Source organism: Arachis hypogaea, chromosome 7, assembly GCF_003086295.3.
Source record: "Arachis hypogaea cultivar Tifrunner chromosome 7, arahy.Tifrunner.gnm2.J5K5, whole genome shotgun sequence".
Classification (NCBI taxonomy): domain Eukaryota; kingdom Viridiplantae; phylum Streptophyta; class Magnoliopsida; order Fabales; family Fabaceae; genus Arachis; species Arachis hypogaea.
The window spans coordinates 42,473,026-42,493,878 of NC_092042.1; the positions used below are offsets into that span (position 1 = coordinate 42,473,026).

At 37.8% G+C, this 20,853-nt stretch overlaps 1 non-coding gene across 1 annotated transcript; it reads right to left on the reverse strand.

Annotated features, from left to right (window-relative positions):
- Positions 1-17,978: 17,978 nt before the first annotated feature.
- Positions 17,979-18,082, reverse strand: LOC112704613 (small nucleolar RNA R71). Its single transcript, XR_003155230.1, has one exon. It is a non-coding gene; the product is annotated as a small nucleolar RNA R71 (small nucleolar RNA).
- Between the last annotated feature and the right edge of the window lie 2,771 nt (positions 18,083-20,853).

Consider the following 20,853-nt stretch of genomic DNA (forward strand, 5'->3'; position numbering starts at 1 on the left):
TTAGGGTCACGGCCAAGACTCAGAAAGTTGTGTTCAAGAATCAAAATAAGCTTAACTAGTAGAGTCAATAATATCATTTGGATTCTAAGTTCCTTAAGATTCCAGCATCTCTGAGTTTCAATGGATAGTGAGATGCCAAAACTATTCAGAAGCAAAAAGCTACTAAGTCCAACACATATGATTTTAACTAAGCTTCATTTGAAGCTTAGAAATTTATTGTATCTTAATTTTAACTAAGCAATTGTTTAAGTTTGGTGTTGTGATTAGCGGATATTTTATACATTTTTTGACATCTTTTTCATATAGTTTTTAGTAGTTTTTATTTAGGTTTTATTGAGTTTTTATAGGTTTTAGTGTTAAATTCATATTTTTAGATTCTACTATGAGTTTTTGTATTTTTGGGCAATTTCAAGTATTTTCTGGCTGAAATTGAGGAGTTGGAGCAGAAGTCTGATTTAGAGATAGAGAAAGCACTGCAGATGCTGTCCAGATCTGACCTGCCTACATTCGAAAGAGCTTTTGTGGAGCTACATAAGTCCAAATGAAACTCTCTTAACGGCTATAGAAAGCTGACTTCCATAGCTTTCCAGAAATATATAATAGTTTATACTTTTCTTTGGATTAGAAGGCCCAAAACTGGTATCCAACGCCAGCTTCCTGCCCCCTTCCAGGCGTCCAGCGCCCAAAGAGCAGAGCCCAGCGTCCAAAGGCCCAGAGAAGACCCGCTAGCTGGCATTCCACGCCCAAGGAGCCTCATGCACGTGGATCTCATCAAAGCTTAGCCAAAACACTCACTAAGTGGGCCCTATATGTGGATTTTAGCACTAAATAGACTATTTTACCCTTTACTAGTCATTTGTTCACTATTTAAGAGTTATTTTACACAATGTCTTCAGACCTCCTTGGGAGGATACACATTATTTTTGTTTTCATTATTATTTTTACCTCAGTATGAGTTTCTAAACCTCCTAGGTTGAGGAGAGGAGCCCTGCTAAGTCCTATGAATTAATAAAAGTACTATTTCTTCTTCTTTGATCCGTGTTTGATCTATCTCTGAGATGTATATCCCAATCTTCATCGTGATGAACAAGACAATCTAAAAAATTGGCGTTGTTCATCATATTAAGATGAACGTTCCTGACAAACACCCGCGTTTACTTGGGTTCGTGTGAGTACCTGGAAGAAAAACACGAGCCAATAGCTATGGGTTTACATCTCTCAGATGGTTAATCCAAGGATTCGTTGGGGACTTCTCGAGACATCAGTTCAGCTGATCTCCGGGGAGATTTAGGTCTCCGTGATACAGTTTAGAATCCAAGAAGCAGTGTTCTCTGATCTGGAAGATTCAACCTTGTCTGTGGCATTTTGAGTAGGATCGCCAGGAGAATGACGTGCTAAGAGCTTGACCCTCAATTGGATTGAATGACCAAGGGCCCTGGCGTTCATTCTGTAGCATAGGAGATCAAGGACCATTGGCGTGGGTTTGATCACTTACAGCCTGCCATAGAAGAATATCATTCACAAGCAAAGAAGATATTAGTACCAGAGTTACCTCAGAAAGACAAAACAACTCCAACTCTCAACTCTATTCCCAGCATATAATTCCTAATAGTTAACTTCTTAATTGCCAATTTAATCTAACACCTTCTGATTCTGCCTGACTAAGACCTGCAAGACAACCATAAGCTTGCTTCAAGCCACAATCCTTGTGGGATCGACCCTGACTCGCTCAGGTATTACTTGGACGACCCAGTCCACTTGTTGGTACTGCTGTTGTACGAAAAGTGTGGGGTTTTGCGTACATGCGCACCAATAGAGTCTGTTGCAACCTGTAACAAAAAATCAATGAGTTAATTGGGACAGATAGGTTGAACAACAGTGACAAACTACTATACCACTTCTGCATGGGGTGCAGTTTGTGAAAGGGAATTTCGTCTCTCTATTCCTATGACTCCGAATTACCCTTCCTTGGAAATGTCTTTGGAATTTTCTTCTTGTTGTTCTTTGCTTTTGTCTATCACAGTAACACAAACATGTGAGTATAGAGAGATTCTAATTTGTAACTTAAACAGCAATATAGACATATAACAATTTCATAGATATTACCAGTAGATCCATAGGTGGTGCAGGTTGTACATTATCATTGTTCAGATTAGAACTTTCATCCTATTTATATAAACAAGCTAAAATAAGTGGTATTTTAATGTGAGACAGATAAACCCTTTACAATTTTCACAAGTGACTCTTAAACCCCTAACAATTTACAAAGTGGTCCAGTTCAAACCCCAATTACCTAGCCTCTATTCTAGTTTGGGTCAAAGGGTACAATCTACAACCCCTTCCCTTTAGCACCTCAACTTACCCTCCCTCATCTGATTAATCTCCATATCTCCTTTAATTACATGAAGTCTAGCTTCCATGTTAGGTGCTCCCATATCAAGCCAGAACATCTGCTTATACTCCCGGTAACCCAATTCTTTAAACAATTTAACGAAGTCAAAGAAATTTATATAACCCAAGTCTATAGGGGGAAACCTCTTCACTTTACCATCCAAGTAGCAGAGAACTCCCTCGGAGTCTTTGACAAATCTTCTCCCATGGTGAAACACAAGAATGACCATATATTCAAACATCTGCAATCATATTTATTGAAACTTTAATAACATATCCTAACGCTAAAAATATTTAAACAAATAGTTAACCATAACTGCATTATTTAATTTTTATGAAAATACACAAAATTTATTCCTATTTAAACTTTTCTATAAATATGACCACAAAGGGTTGTAGACAACAATGGTGCATTGTCAGAATCAAAATCAGAAAGTTAGACCATACAAAACACAAGGGACAAACACTTTCTAGAAAGTCACTAACCTGAACTATGTGAAACATCCTCAAAGGATTCTGTCCAGCTTCGTCAACAACACCACCAACTCGCCGTTAACTATGACGTCGTCAGCACCCTTGTAAGTAGCAACATCAATGCTTCCCTCTACCAACCCAGCATCCACAGTGGTCTTGAGAAGTGAAGAACCTTTTACACCTAGGGTTTTCTTGTAAATGTGAAGTCTCATTGATGGGGTTTTATAGAAATACAACGTTTGAGAAGCAACTGAAGCGTTACTTCCCTAGCAAACGACGTCGTTTTTACAATTGAGCCCCTGTCAATTTAAACTTGTCCAACTAGGGACTAAATGAACACGTCAGCGAGCTCATGTGATCGGTCATGCTTCAAACCTGAGAGCTCAGCATTTTCTGTCAAGCCTTGCCGGAAAATAAGCCACAAAACCGCGTTGTGTGACAGCATTATGGGACATGGACCAAAGTGGATCATTTTTCATATATGGTGGATGATTATCCATCAACAAGCATTACAACATGCCATGGGTTGACAAATCGCCTGCTTAGGGATTTCAATGACATCTTCCTTCAACATGGAAATTACATTGAACAATATGATTTACCAGCTCTAACTTTGGACAACGACAATGACAACTTAATGCCTAGAATTATCCAAGAAGAGTTATCCATAAAGTACCTCAAGAAGACCTGTGTTCTATAGAAAGATTGAATCATGACCAGTCTATAACTTTCAAGTGCATTATTGATGAGCGGATAATTTATACGCTTTTTGGCATTGTTTTTACATAGTTTTTAATATGTTTTAGTTACTTTTTAGTATATTTTTATTAGTTTTTATGCAAAAATAACATTTCTGGACTTTACTATGAGTTTGTGTATTTTTTTGTGATTTCAGGTATTTTCTGGCTGAAATTGAGAGACCTGAGCAAAAATCTGATTCAGAGGCTAAGAAAGGACTGAAGATGCTATTGGATTCTGACCTCCCTGCACTCGAAGTGAATTTTCTGGAGCCATAGAAGCCCAATTGGCGTACTCTCAATTGAGTTGGAAAGTAGACATCTTGGGCTTTTCAGTAATTTATAATAGTCTATACTTTGTCCGAGATTTGATGGCCCAAACTGGCGTCCAAACGCTCACCAGAGACCCTTTTCTGGCGTAGAACGCCAGAATTGGCACCAAAATTGGAGTTAAACGCCCAAACTGGCACTAAAACTGGCGTTTAAACTCCAAGAAGAGCCTATGCACGTGAAAGCTTCAATGCTCAGCCCAAACACACACCAAGTGGGCCCCAGAAGTGGATTTCTGCACTATCTACACTTAGTTACTCATTTTTTGTAAACCTAGTTTACTAGTTTAGTATAAATAGCACTTTTTACTATTGTATTCATATCTTTAGATCATTTTTGAGACTATCTCTGAATCACTTTTGATCTCTTGATCACATTTTGGGGGCTGGCCATTCGGCCATGCCTGGACTTTTATCACTTATGTATTTTCAACGGTGGAGTTTCTACACCTCATAGATTAAGGTATGGAGCTCTGTTGTTCCTCATGAATCAATGCAAAGTACTATTGTTTTTCTATTCAATTCACACTTATTCTTATTCTAAGATATTCACTCGTACTTCAACTTGATGGATGTGATGATCCATGACACTCATCATCATCATCCCTTATGAATGCGTGCCTGACAACCACCTCCGTTCTATCTGCAAGAGCTTGAGTGTATATCTCTTGGCCTCCTGGTTCATAACGCATGGTTGCCTCTCCTGACAATAGAGCCTTCCATTCGGTGAGATCAGAGTCTTCGTGGTATAAGCTAGAATCAGTTGGCAGCATTCTTGAGATACGAAAAGTCTAAACCTTGTCTGTGGTATTTTGAGTAGGATTTGGGATGGGATGACTGTGATGAGTTTTAAACTCATGACTGTTGGGCACAGTGACAGTGTGCAAAAGGATCAATGGATCTTATTCCGACACGATCGAGAACTGACAGCTGATTAGCCATACGAGAAACTGTAGCAGATATGTTTTCACTGAGAGGACGGATGGTAGCCATTGACAACGGTGATCCACCAACATACAGCTTGCCATGGAAGGGAGTATGCATGATTGGATGAGGACAATAGGAAATCAGAGGCTCAGAGGGAACAAAGCATCTCCATACGCTTATCTGAAATTCCCACCAATGAATTGCATAAGTATCTCTATCCTATTTTATGTTTTATTTCTTTTTTTCATCAAAACCTCATAAGCATTTGAATCTACCTGACTGAGATTTACAAGATGACCATAGATTGCTTCAAGCCGACAATCTCTGTGGGATCGATCCTTACTCACGTAAGGTATTACTTGGACGACCCAGTGCACTTGCTGGTCAGCTGCGCGGAGTTGTGAGAAAAGTGTGAACTCATGATTTCGTGTACCAAGTTTTTGGCGCTGCTGCCGGGGATTGTTCGAGTTTGGACGACTGACAGTTCATCTTGTTTCTTAGATTAGGTAATTTTCTTCTTGTTTCAACCATTATTTTATTTTCAAAAAAAAAATTTTCAAAAAACAAATTATAAAATCATAAAATAAAAAATATTTTGTGTTTCTTGTTTGAGTCTAGAGTCAAATTTTAAGTTTGATGTCAATTGCATGTGTTTATTTTTTTTAGCATTTTTCAAAAACTCATGCATATGTTCTTCTTGATCTTCAAGTTGTTCTTGATGATTGTCTTTGTTTGAACTTGCGATTTTCTTGTTTTGTGTTTTTTCTATGCATTTTCGAATTTTTAGAGTCAAAAGTTTAAAAATTTTTAAGTTTGGTGTCTTGCATGTGTTTCTTTTCTTAAAAATTTTTTAAAAATGTGTTCGTGATGTTCATCATGATCTTCAAAGTGTTCTTGGTGTTCATCTTGATATTCAAAGTGTTCTTGCATGCATCATTGGTTTTGATCCAAATTTTTTTTGTTTTGAGTCAATTTTTTTTGTTTTTCTCTCTCTCCTCATTAAAATTAAAAAATTAAAAAAAATATCTTTTCCTTATTTCACTCATAAAATTCGAAATTTTGGGTTGACTTAGTCAAAGATTTTTTTTAAAGAAAAAAATAGTGGTTTCTTGTTAGTTAAGTCAAAATTTCAATTTAAAAGAAAAAAATTCTATCTTTTCAAATCTTTTTCAAAAGAAAAATCAAATCTTTTTCATTTTTCTTCTTAATATTTTCAAAAAATTTTAAAATTGATTTTCAAAATCTTTTTCTTATTTTTATTTCATATTTTTGAAAACCTTGCTAACAATTAAGGATTTGATTCAAAAAATTTCAAGTTTGTTACTTTCTTGTTAAGAAAATTCAATTTTTAAATTCTAGAATCATATCTTTTAGTTTCTTGTTAGTCAAGTCATCAACTTCAATTTTTAAAATCAAATCTTTTTAAATTTCTTTTTCAAATCTTTTTCAATCATATCTTTTTCAAAACTTAATTTCAAAATTTTTTTTAACTTCTTATCTTTTCAAAATTTGTTTTCAAATCTTTTTCAATTAACTACTTTTTTCTCTAATTTTCGAAAACCACTAACAACTTTTTCAAAAACCTTTTTAATTAACTAATTGATTTAAACTCTAATTTTATTTCTTCTAATATTTTCGAATTCCTCTTCTCTCTCATCTCTTTCTATTTATTTATTTATTTACTAACACTTCTCTCCTTCTTAAAATTCGAACCCTCTCTCCCTCTCTGTGTTCGAATTCTCTTTATTTCCTCTCTACCTCATTCTTCTCTTCTTCTCTTCTTCTACTCACATAAAGGAATCTCTATACTGATACATAGAGGATTCCTCTTCTTTTTTGTTCTCTTCTTTTTCACATGAGCAGGAACAAGGATAAGGATATTCTTGTTGAAGCCGATCCTGAACCTGAAAGGAATCTGAAGAGGAAGCTAAGAGAAGCTAAAGCACAACTCTCTGGAGAGGACCTGGCAGAAATTTTCGAAAAAGAAGAAGACATGGCAGCCGAAAATAATAACAACAATGGAAGGAAGATGCTTGGTGACTATGCTACACCAACTTCCAACTTCTATAGAAGAAGCATCTCAATTCCTACCATTGGAGAAAATAACTTTGAGCTTAAGCCTCAATTAGTTTCTCTAATGCAGCAGAACTGCAAGTTTCATGGACATCCATCAGAAGATCCTTGACGATCAGATTTTCTATCGGTAAAGAAATATAAAAATATAATCGCGTTGTAAGTATAGCTTCTAAACCAACAGAAAATCCTTTCGTACAAAAAGTTTTGGCTGTCACAAGTAACAAACCCCTTTGAAATTGATAACTGAAGTATTTAAATCTCGGGTCGTCTTCTCAAGGAATTGCAGGGAGGTGTTCTTATTATTGGTTATGCAAAGGTATATTTTGGGGTTTTTTGAAATAGGGGACAAGTAATTTAAATGGCAAGGAGATAAATTAATAATTAGAAAATCTCTTGGCAAGGTATGAGAATTAGAAGTCCTATCCTAGTTATCCTTATCAATGGTGATGAGAATTGGATTTTTCTCCCACTTTGTTAACCTCTAACTATGAAGGTAAGTTAAGTGGATAAATTAATTTTGATTCCTCAGGTCCTAGTCTTTCCTTGGGAAAGGCTAGAGTTATTCGAACTCGAATTAATTCTTGAAGAACTCCAATTTTCAATCAAAAATGAGTTTGATAACTCAAGTGTCTCCAATGACTCAACCAAAGCCAAAAGGGAAAAATCCATATAATTTATATCATAAATAAAAGAGAGAAATCATAAATCTGAAATACCTCAAATTGCATTAAGTAAAGAAAATCAATCTAAACATAAAGAGTTCATAAACTAGATTGAAAAAATAAGTAAAAGGAACATTGAACCTGAAAATTGAGAAGAAGAAGATGAAATCCTAATTCCTTTAAGAGGAATCCTAATCATAAATCCTAAGAGAGAGGAGAGAACCTCTCTCTCTAAAAACTACATCTAAATCCTTAAACTATGTATGAATGTATGTTGTATGAATTTCTCTCCTGAATGGATGCGTTCCCCCACTTTATAGCCTCTAATATGTGTTTTCTGGGCCGAGAAATGGGTCAAAAACAGCCAAGAATTCGCTGCTTATGAAATCTGCCATGCTGATTTTTGTCACTGTGACACGTCCGTGTAGAGCACGCGTTCACGTTGCCTAGCTGTACGGACATTATGATAAATTATATATCAAATCGAAGCCCCGGATGTTAGCTTTCCATCACAACTAGAACCACATCATTTGGACCTCTGTAGCTCAAGTTATGACCATTTGAATGCGAAAAGGTCTGGCTGGACAGCTTAGCAATTCCTTCCGTTTCTTGTATTCCTTCCACTTTTGCATGCTTCCTTTCCATCCTCTGAGCCATTCCTGCCCTATAAACTCTGAAATCACTTAACACACATATCACGGCATCGAATGGTATAAGAGAGGATTAAACATAGCAAAATTAAAGTCCAAAGAAGCATGTTTTCAATCATAGCACAAAATCAGGAAGGAATTGTAAAACCATGCAAATCATAGTGTATTTTTGCTCACTCATCCCAAATAAGCCTACCCTTTTAGGTTTATATTTCAATTAATAAAATATAAAACGGGTTTTGTGAAAAACAGGCATTAAAGTAGTAGGATAACATAAAAGTAGTGCATGATGCCATACGGGCTTTTTCACAAACACTTAGCATGCATGGTAAATAAGTTATTGAAGGTATTAAATTGAACATGCAAGCAACCATATAAAAAGTAATATATAATTGTCAAACAATTCCTTAATAATCCACAAGCAAAATAATGACCCAAATAAAATTTTAAGACCAATTAAAAGAAAAAGAAAGAAAAAGAAAACATAGATAATGAAAGTAAAAAGAAAAAGAAGAAGAAAACATAAAAATAAGAATAAGAATAGAAAAGTAAAGAGGGAAGAAGAAAAGAAAAAACCTTGATAATGGTGGTGAATAAGAGGAAGTAGAAAGTTAGAAAGAAGGAAGAAGGAAGAAGGAAGAAGAAAGAAGGGAGAAGAAAGAAATAATAAGAGATAAGAAAAATTAGGATTTGGGGAAGAAAAGATAAGATATTTGGCTGATCTGGATAAGCTGTGCGCCGCATGTGACGCGATCTCGTGGGTCACGCGTTCGCGCGGATAGAGCTTCTATGAAGTGACGCGGACGCGTGGGGCACGCGTTCGCGTGGAGTGATTTGTGCCATTAGCGCGAGGGCAGCCTCGCGGTCGCGCAACTCTCTGTTTGAAACTCATTTAGCCAAATTTTAGAGTGACGCGGTCGCGTGGGGGACGCGATTGCGTGAATGGCCTTTCTTTTTTAAAATGACGCGAACACATGGGGGACGCGTTCGCGTGGTAGCGCTGGTGCTTCTAGCACGGTTCCAGCCCTACTCCATCAAACTTGCTGCCATACACCCTTTTTACGTCGATTTTTAGGGCACGTGTTCACGTGGGTGACGCGGACGCGTGGGAGGCATTTTTTCCACATGACGCGGATGCGTCAGCGACGCGGTCGCGCGGGTCAAATTGTGCCAAAGGCATGCCTCCAGCCACACTTTCGCGTGGCTCTCTGTTCAATTTTCTTTTCTCCACAACACACGTATGACGCGGACACGTCGCGTGTGATTTTTTGGATGCAGTATGCAGAATGCAATGCTAATATGAATGTTATGCAAAATTCCAGGTTCAATCAAAACTTAAAAACAAACAAAACAGACTAGAATTAAAACTGAAAAAGGAACGATCATACCATGGTAGGTTGTCTCCCTTCTAGGACTTTTAGTTAAAGTCCTTAAGTTAGACATTTGGTGAGCTCCTTGTTATGGTGGCTTGTGCTTAAACTCATCTTGAAACTTCCACCAATGCTTGGACTTCCAATAAGCTCTATCAATATTAAGTAAATTTGTCAAGCTTTGATAGAGTTCTTCACAAGCTTTGAGCTCCCAAAGTTGATCCTCATATATGCCTGGATCCCAAATCTTATTTCTGCACCCGTTTTGAAGTGGATCATCATGATTCCATCCGGGTGGTAAGCAATCCGAATTCTCACTAAGGTATCCAAATAGCTTCCTAGACCCATTCAATCAAGCTCTGCACCAACCTTTACAGTTCAACTAGGAGCGTTCAACCATATTGAATCTTGCAGGATAACTTTTACCACTAACCATTTTTCTCTTACTGTTAAAGCCACAAAGAGCTCTAAGCTTACTTGGGAGGGGTGTTTCTAATGAACTTGCAAGCTCCACTCCTTTGTGTTCTTCTTTGACAACTACCACCTCTTTGAAAGCTTCTTCAATATCAACCTCTTCCTCTTGGTAGCTTTCTTCCAATTCAATCTCGTCTTCATTGCTCACCAAGGGCATGGGAGGTTGTGCTTCTTCTTCTTGAATCTCCATCTCTTGATCAACCTCTTCCAAGTCTTTAACCATGACATGCCTTGGAGGTTGTACACCCTCCTCAACATCAAATTCAACCGTCTTAGAAGGAGGCTCTATAACTAGACTTTCCCATGGAGTTTCAACATCTTCCAAGTCTTCAACCACTTCTTCCTCTTCAATAATTACTACTTTGTCCAGTTGTTTTAATATGAAATCGTACTCATCTTTGATGATTTTCTTCCATGACAATGCCTTTCAACTATTCTTTCATCTTCAAGGGTCTCTCCTATCTCCACATTTTGGGCCTCCTCTTGCTCTAAGACAAAATCAGACTCTTCCTTGATGTCTTCCTTCACTAATTCTTCAATCACTCCTTCGACTTCAAGGGTCTATACTACGTTCACCTTTAGGGCCTCCTCTAGCTCCTTATCAAGTATGAATTCGCAAAGATGATCCCTACTCTCTTGTTCCATGTCAATAGCATCATTGGGATCATGTTGCTCTTGGATTGATGGATGTGGGTGCTCTTCCATGAATGGTGGTGATGGGATGGGTGGATCATTATGTGGTTGAAAAGGAAGTGCACTAGAGCTTGAGGGTTGAATATTGGAGGTAGAGTGTTGGTCCATACGGGATATAAAATTTTGGAGTTCAGAGGTGAGACTAATGAGAGAGGTAAGTGTGTTCTCCATGGAGGTTTGGGGTGGCTAGGAGGGTGAATTATTTTGGAGAAAGGGTTCATGGTAGGAAGGTGGTTCATCTTGATAATGGCATGGAGATGGTGAATATTGAGGTGGTGGCTTATGAGAGTAATTTTGTTGGAATGGGGGTGGTTCTAAGTATGGTTCATTTGGCTCATAAGGTGGTTGGTATGGTTGATACGGGTTAGGGCCACATAGAGGTGAATGGTGGAAAGGGGCTTGTGAGTATGGTGGTCCAAAATGATGTTGAGGAGGGTGTTCATAGGTATATGGTGGTGGTTGTTGATAATTAAATGAGTGCTCACCATAGCCATTGGCTTGATATGCATCACAGAATGGTTGTTGATAGTCCATTAGAGGTGGTTGTTGCCATGAGGGTTGATCAAATCCTTGTGGCTCTTCCCATCTTTGATTCTTCCAACCTTGATGCATGTTCTCATTGTAATCTCCTCTTCCTGCAACATAATTATAACCAGACTCATAGCCAAAGGGGTGAGAGTTCATAGTAGTAGCAGAAAATAGAAACAAAAACTAACAAAAAGAAAATATTTTGAAAAAGGTTTCTTCAAACAAGTGTAACATTAAATTTTATTCAAATTAGTGCAATTTTCTAAAAGGTTTCTTGAAAAAGAAAATATTACTTTAACCAAGTGGTAAAATATGCAAATATCAAACAAATATGCAAATGCAACAACTAATCTACAAAGAAAATTTAAACATTGGTGTTTGAGACAAGAAAGTACTAACCCATGGAGATCGGTATCGACCTCCCCACACTTAAAGATTGCACCGTCCTCGGTGCATGCTGAGATGTGCAGGTGGACGGGTTGCTCCAACTGATGCTTTTTCTCATCAAGGAATGTGCATAGGAACTTGTTTGTCTCTCCCATGTAAACATCTTCCGGTCTCTTCCTGGTGGCCATCCTGAAAGAAAAAGGGAAGGAAAGTAACCCAAAGCAAAGATAGAAAACAAATAAAACAGGGGTTGGTTAATGCCAAAAATAAGAGTCTCAATTACATGGTAGCTACAACATGCAAGTGAGAAAATAATAGAAGGACATGGCAAATCAAGAGTGCAAAAAGTTGCAACACTAGGGAAGAGAGTGTGGGTAAGGAGAGATAATATAAATTCATGTCAATGCAAAAGTAATATAGGTATAAAAGATTGGCATTGATTTAAATAATATTACTCAATCAGAATTAAACAAGTCACTAAGCATCAAGAAAATACCAGAAAAGATGTAACAGTTGAATAAGAATATTTGAACACCAATAATAATTTTAGAAAAATAAAAATATGCAATGAATGAAAGGATGCAAATAAATTAAATAATTCGAAGTAAGAGAAAATAAGAAAGGAAGAAGAAAGAAATAAGAAAAGATAAGAAGAATAAGGATTCGGAGAAGAAAAGATAAGAAAATTGGCACTAATTTGGATAGGTTGTGCGACGCTGGCGACGCGATCGCGTGGGTGACGCGGTCGCGTGGTGCGCAAATAAGGTTAGGCGACGCGGACGCGTGGGGCACGCGATCGCGTGACTCGATTTGTGCTAGTGGCGCGTGTGCAGCCTCGCGCTTGCACAACTCTCTGTTCAAAATCTTATTAGTGCCAAATTTTAAGTGACGCGATCGCATGCTGAGTGGGCTTTAAAGGAACATGACGCGGTCGCATGGGTCACGCGGCCGCGTGGGAAGGATTATGCGTTCAGCACCAATCCAGCACCACTCTCGCACAACTTTCAGGTGTGCACCACTTTGACGTCGAAATCTTGGTCACGCAGCCGCGTGGGTCACGCGGTCGCGTGGGAGGCCATTATTCCCATGCGACGCGGACGCGTCAGCGACGCGGTCACGTGGGTTGATTTGTGCCATTGGCACGCCTCCAACCCACTCATGCGGTCGCGTCGCGTGGCATCTTTTTTTTTTTATGCAAAATGCAGAATGCAATGCTTAATGTGAATGCTATGCATGATTCCAGGTTCAATAAAATAAAATAAAATTCAAAAACAAACAAAACTAAATAAAATTAAAATTTGCAAAATGAACGATCATACCATGGTGGGTTGTCTCCCACCTAGCACTTTTAGTTATAGTCCTTAAGTTGGACATTTGATGAGCTTCCTGTTATGGTGGTTTATGCTTGTACTGATCTAGGAATCCCCACCAATGTTTGTACTTCCAGTAGCCTCCGGGGTCCCAAACTAGGCGCAAAAAGCCTTCAAGTAAGTTAAAGCAAGTGACAAGGCCCCAAGAGTGGTGATTGATAGAATGGATTCCGGGGTCCCAGACCTTGCCTTTGCACCCGTCTTTGTGTAGATCAACATGATTCCATCCGGGTAGCAAGCAATCTGAATTCTTACTAGAGCTGCCAAAAAGCTTCCTAGACCCATTCAGTTGAGCTCTATACCAACCTTTGCGTTTAAACTTAAAGCTTCCAGCCATGATGAACCTTGCAGGACAATTCTTACCACTGACCATCTTCCGCTTACTCTTAATGTCACAAAGAGCTCTAAGTTGACCATCCGTCTCCAGTAGCCCATATTCAAGTGGAATTAGAAAGTTAAGGGATATGAATTTTACCCACTTGAATGTTGTGAAGGATGATGGCAACTTAGGGGGAGGTGTTTTTAATGAAATTGCAAGCTCCACTCCCTTGTGCTCTTCTCTGATAATTACCACCTCTTTGCAAACTTCTTCAATTTCAACCTCTTTCTCTTGGTAGCTCTCTTTCAATTCAATCTCCTTTTCATTGCTTTCCAAGGGCATGGGAGGTTGTGCTTCTTCTTCTTGAATCTCCATCTCTTGATCAACCTCTTCCAAGTCTTCAACTATGATATGCTTTGGAGGTTGTACACCCTCTTCAGCATCAATTTCAACCGTCTTGGAAGGAGGCTCTATGTCTTGTCTTTCCCATGGAGGTTCTGCGTCTCCTTAGTCTTCAACCAACTCTTCTTCTTGAACAATGATAGCTTCTTCTACTTGGTCTAGTATAAATTCATGCTCTGTCTTGTCCACTGGAGTTTCTGGTATCTCCTTTATGCTATGCTCTTCACTAGACTGTCCACATGGGGCTGTGGCTGATCCTTGTGTATTTAAGCGTCTAGAAGCCCATTGAATTAATACTTGCCCCAATTGTTGAGTGGTTGCCTGAAATCGATCCATTGTTTCCTTGAGACGATCCTTTGCCTCTTGATGCACTCGGTTTTCATAAATAGGATCATAATGCTCTTGGATTGATGGATATGGAGATGGTGAATATTGAAGTCGTGGTTCTTGTGAGTAATTAGGTTGGAATTGGGGTGGTTCTATATATGGTTCATATGGCTCATAAGGTGGTTGGTATGGTGGTTGAGGGTTAGGGTCATATGGAGGTGAATGACGGAAAGGGGGTTGTGATTATGGTAGTCTAAAGTCATGTTGAGGAGGGGGTTCATAGGCATATGGTGGTGGTTGTTGATAATCAAAAGAGTGCTCACCATAGCCATCATCTTGATATGCATCACAGAATGGTTGTGGATAGTCCATTGGAGGTGGTTGTTGCCATGAGGGTTGATCAAATCCTTGTGGCTCCTCCCATCTTTGATTGTTCCAACCTTGATGCATGTTGTCATTATAATCTCCTCTTCCTGCAACATAATTGTAACCAGACTCATAGCCAAAGGGGTGAGAGTTCATGGTAGTAAGAGAAAATAAAAACAAAAATTAATAAAAAGAAAATATTTTGAAAAAAGATATAATAATTTTTTTTTTGAAAAAGATAGGAAGAAATTTTTTTTTTTGAAAAATATTTACAATAACCAATAATAAGGCACACGTTTGCAATTCCCCGGCAACGGCGCCATTTTAATGAGAGAACTTTTGCGTGGTCTAGAAATTTGCGGATAAATCTTCGTTGCAAGTATAGTTTCTAAACCTTCAAAAGTCCTTTCATAAAAACGTTTTGGTTGTCACAAGTAACAAACCCCTTTAAAATTGATAACCGATTATTTAAACCTCGGGTCGTCTTCTCAAGGAATTGCAGGGAGGTATGTTCTTATTATTGGTTATGAGTCTATAAATTGGGGTTTTGGAAGTAAGGTGCGAATATGTTATATGATAAGTAAAATAAAGTAATACTAATAAAATCTCTTGGCAAGGTATAAGAACTGGAGCTCCTATCCCAGTTATCCTTATCAATTGTAATGAGAATTGGATTTTTCTCCCACTTTGTTAACCTCTAACTATGAAGGTAAGTTAAGTGGATGAATTCCAATTTTCAATTAACAATGAGTTTGATAACTCAAGAGTTGCCAGTTATTTAACCAGAGAAGTCCTAAATCCTAGTTTATAAAAATCCTAATTTCTAATCCTAAGAGAGAGAGAGGAGAGAACCTCTCTCAAAACTAATCTAAATCATGAGAAGTGAATTATGAGTGCATGGTTATGAATGGATGCATTCCCCCACTTTATAGCCTCTAATCTGTGTTCTCTGGGCCGAAAAATGGGTCAGAAATAGTCCAGAAATCACTTCCAGCGCTTTCTGGTCCGTACAGGTCGCGGAAAAGTGATGCGGCCGCATGGCTCACGCGGCCGCGAGGGTTGCGTTCCTGCCAGGTCACGCGTCCGCGTGACTCACGCGTTTGCGTTGCCTGGCGTCAGGGCAGCTATGACAAATTATATATCAAATCGAAGCTCCGGACGTTAGCTTTTCAACGCAACTGAAACCGCGTCATTTGGACCTCTATAGCTAAAGTTATAGCCGTTTGAGTGCGAAGAGGTCAGGCTGGACAGCTTAGCAATTTCTCCAACTTATTGTATTCCTTCCACTTTTGCATGCTTCCTTTCCATCCTCTGAGTCATTCTTGCCTTGTAATCTTTGAAAACACTTAACACACACATCAAGGCATCTAATGGTAATAAGAGAGGATTAATAATAAGCAAATATAAGTCCAAAGAAACATGTTTTCAATCAAAGCACATAATTAGGAAGGCTAAAACCATGCAAATAGTATGAATAAGTGGGTAAAGAGTTGATAAAAACCACTCAATTGAGCACAAGATAAACCATGAAATATGGGTTTATCAAAGTCTTAATTCCTTTAAGAGGAATCCTAATCATAAATCCTAAGAGAGAGGAGAGAACCTCTCTCTCTAAAAACTACATCTAAATCCTTAAACTATGTATGAATGTATGTTGTATGAATTTCTCTCCTGAATGGATGCATTCCCCCACTTTATAGCCTCTAATATGTGTTTTCTGGGCCGAGAACTGGGTCAAAAATAGCCCAGAATTCGCTGGTTATGAAATCTGCCATGCTGATTTTTGTCACTGCGACGCGTCCGTGTTGAGCACGCGTTCGCGTTGCCTAGCTGTATGGACATTATGATAAATTATATATCAAATCGAAGCCCCAGATGTTAGCTTTCCATCGCAACTAAAACCACGTCATTTAGACCTCTGTAGCTCAAGTTATGACCATTTGAATGCAAAGAGGTCTGGCTAGACAGCTTAGCAATTCCTTCCGTTTCTTGTATTCCTTCCACTTTTGCATGCTTCCTTTCCATCCTCTGAGCCATTCCTGCCCTATAAACTCTGAAATCACTTAACACACATATCACGGCATTGAATGGTAATAAGAGAGGATTAAACATAGCAAAATTAAAGTCCAAAGAAGCATGTTTTCAATCATAGCACAAAATCAGGAAGGAATTGTAAAACCATGCAAATCGTATGAATAAGTGGGTAAAGAGTTGATAAAAACCACTCAAATCAAAATTCCAATCCAACTAAAATGATCCTCTCTTCTTTCTCTACATGATCGTATGACTTATCAAGGCTGGAATCAAGGTGAGTTGGCTGCACCATCTCTCTTTTGATTCGGTTTCAAGGAAACATGCTTAAAAATTGCGTTTTCTTGATGTTCTTCCTTAGGAATCATGCTTAACTTGACTTGAGAGCCAAGAAACGTGAGTTTCCAGCAAGTCTAAGGTTAGAAATCACCTCCTAACGTGCTGAGGGAGATTTGGTTAGTTGAGGGTTTTTTGATTTAAAGTTGTTCTTGATGTGATTTAGGAGGAAAAAGTGCTTACAGACCACCTGAAAGTTTAACTGAATTAGGAGCAGCAAAACCAGGTAGGGTGTCACGAAATTAATCTTGATTATTTGTGTTTGAGTTGTGTGAATGTTGTATAATTTGGCTGTGCTAAAAATTGGTTGCATATATGATTGATTCTTGGTGAAAATTTGGTGAAATTTTGATGAAATTTGATGAAATTCAAGCTTTAAGTTCATGTTCTTGGAGCAGCTGGGAAAACGAAACCCTAGGCCTAAATTGAGGTTCAATTTGGTCTTAGCTCTTGGGTGTACTAATACATGTGCAGTTGTTAGCTTTTCCTTAAGCATCTTGAAACTTCTATCGCACTCAGCCGTCCAGATAAATGGAACTTCCTTCTGTGTAAGGTAAGTCAAAGGTAAGGCTAGCCTGGGCGCCAATTTAGCGTCTTTTTGCATGGGCCAGGCCCTGGGAGTGTCGTGTATATATTAGCTACATAGGATGATGAGGATGTAAACTGACTTGATCTTGTGTAAACGCTACATGTTTTGCTATAGTGTACATGATGTATATTATCAGCTATATTTCTATGTTTCTTTATGCTGCTTTTCTATTACTCTCAATCTATGCTTGTTTATTTTGTCCCTTTACCGCAACGAATAAAAAAAAGTTACTCGTAAAATTGGCATCGCTCTAACAAGGAACAGGCTCATATATAAAATAATAGTTAATAATTAGGAAGGATAAGTTAGTAACATTAGCTTCTTGTATGACCATGGCATACTAGGAGTTGGATCGTTACAATTTGGTAGAGGTTTATCAATCCTCATTAGTTCTTATCTGAATTCTTGCAGATCTGTGATACTGTTAAGACCAATGGGGTTGATCCTGAGGTCTACAGACTTATGCTTTCCCCTTTGCTGTGAGAGACAGAGCTATGACATGGTTAAACTCACAACCTAGAGAAAGCCTGAACTCTTGGGACACTCAGAGTGGATGTCCAAATATTCAGACAGAAGGAAGGTGAATCCCTCTATGAAGCTTAGGAAAGATACAAGCAATTAACCAAAAGGTGTCCTTGTGATATGTTTACATAACGGAGCATCATATGTATATTCTATGATGGTCTATCTGAATTATCCAAGATGTCATTGGACCACTCGGCTGGTGGATCTCTTCATCTGAAAATACCTACAGAAGCCAAGGAACTCGTTGAAATGGTTGCAAATAACCAGTTCATGTACACTTCTGAGAGAAATCATGTGAATAATGGGGTGACTCAGAAGAAAGGAGTTCTTGAGATTGATACTCTGAATGCCATTGATGTTGGGATTTTTGCTAGTAAAGAATTTTGTAAAAATATAATCGCGTTGTGAGTATAGATTCTAAACCAACAGAAAATCCCTTCGTACAAACGTTTTGGTTGTCACAAGTAACAAAACCCAATAAATTTATAAACCTAAGTATTCAAACCTCGGGTCGTCTTCTCAAGGAATTGCAGGGAAGTATGATTTATTATTGGTTATGGAAAAACAGTGTTTGGGTTTGAAAAAGGTTTTAAGCAAGAGAAATAAATTGCAAGAATTAATAAATTAATAACAAATAAAACTCTTGGCAAGGTATGAAAACTGGAAGTCCTATCCCAGTTATCCTTATCAATTGTGATGAGAATTGGATTTTTCTCCCACTAAGTTAACCTCTAACTATGAAGGTAAGTCAAGTGGATGAAATAAGTTTGGTTCCTTAGGTCCTAGTCTTTCCTTGGAAAAGGCTAGAGTTGTTGGAACTCGAGTTAATTCTTGAAGAATTCCAATTTTCAGTCAGCAATGAGTTTGACAACTCAAGAGTTACCAATTAATCAACCAAGGCCAAAAGGGAAGAAAATCAACTCAAATGAAAATAATTTGGATAAAGCTAAAGCATCCATAACATATAAGTTTGAAATACCTCAATTTATATTAATTAAAGAAAATCCTAACATGAATGGCTCATAAGCCAAATAGGCAACATAAGTATCTGGAAATAAAAGAGAAATATAAAGTAAAAGGAATATTAAACCTGATGAAGAGTCGAAATCCTAAATTCTTTAAGAGGAATCCTAATCCTAAATCATGAGAGAGAGGAGAGAACATCTCTCTCTAAAAACTACATCTAAAACCTAAAATTGAATTATGATCTGATATGAATTCCTCCTTGAGTCTCTGCATGTTCTCTGACTTTAATCTGTGTTTCTAGGCCGAAAACTGGGTTGAAATGCGGCCCAGAATCTCTGCCAGTGACTTTTGTAATTCTGCAGATCGCACAAGTCACGCGGCCGTGTCGTCCACGCGATCGCGTCACTCAGCATTTTTCGTACTACGCGTGCGCGTCGTCCACGCATTCGCGTCATTCATGCAGCTTCCAGTCCGCGCGGTCGCATTAGGCACGCGAACGCGTCACTCTGATTTCTTCCATTTCGCGTGGTCGCATAAGCCATGCGACTGCGTGACTTCTCGCTGGTCATCTTCTCAATTCCTTGTGTTCCTTCCATTTTTGCACACTTCCTCTTCATTCTCTAAGCCATTCCTGCCCTTATGAAGCCTGAAACACTTAACACACATATCAAGGCATTGAATGGTACGAAGGAAGATAAAAATATACAACAAAAAGGTCCTTAGGAAGCAAGTTATTAATCATAGGATATTTTTAGGAAGGAATTGTAAATACATGCAAATCATATGAATAAGTAGGTGAAAAGCTTGATAAAACCACTCAATAAAACACAATATAAACCATAAAATAGTGGTTTATCAACCTCCCCACACTTAAACATTAGCATGTCCTCATGCTAAACTCAAGGAGACCAAATAAATGAGTAGGGAAAGGCAAGACTCATGCAATGCAACCTATGAATGTGAATGCAACTACATGCTAAAATGATTCTACCTACTTGGTGAAAAAGTAAATAAATCTTTCAAGAATAAATATGAACTAGATTTCACTAATTCAAATCACAAAATACAATACAAATAACTTGCAAGAAGAAGATAGCTCATGAAAATGGGGAACATAGAATCAAGCATTGAACCCTCACTGGTAGTGTATATGCACTCTAATATCTCAAGTGTCTAGGGTCAATCACTCTACTCTTTCCTAGTCATTCTTTCTAAGCTTTGTTCTTCATCTAACCAATCAACAAATATTTAGTATACCAATGCAAACATCATGAGGTCTTTTCAGGGTTGTAATGGGGCTGAGGTAAAGGTAAGGATACATATATAAGGCTAAGTGAGCTAACAAAATAATTCCTTGATTAGAGTAAGATCTCACCTAACATATACATACTTTATATAATTTAAAATGCTTTACCTAGCTACCCAAATTTTTCCACTTTTGTATTACATGCTCATGTATCAAACTTATTTTTGAATTTTGTCCCATGTGCATTGATTCTTTTTATTTTGCATTTGAGGTAATAATTTTTTTGTATCCCCTTATTTAATTACTTAATAAAATTTTTTCTATTTTTTTAATTATTTTTATTTTTTTATCAATGAACATGGTAATTTAATTATTTTGATTTCACATGAGCATGCTTCCCAAATTTTCAAATAACGTATTCAATTCAATTCCCTACTTTTTTTTTATCATCCCATGTTCCCATAAAATTCCCCACACTTAAATTATACACAATATCTATCTTAAGCTAACCAAGGATTCAACTTGGGATTTTTAATTTGTTTTTCTGCTTAAGGCTAGTAATGTGGCTATAAAATAAAAGGAGATTAAAAAGCTCAAGGTGGCTAACAAGGGTGACATAAAAGGGTAGGCTTTATTTGGGATAAGTGAGTTAATAATCAAATATGGCCTCAATCATAT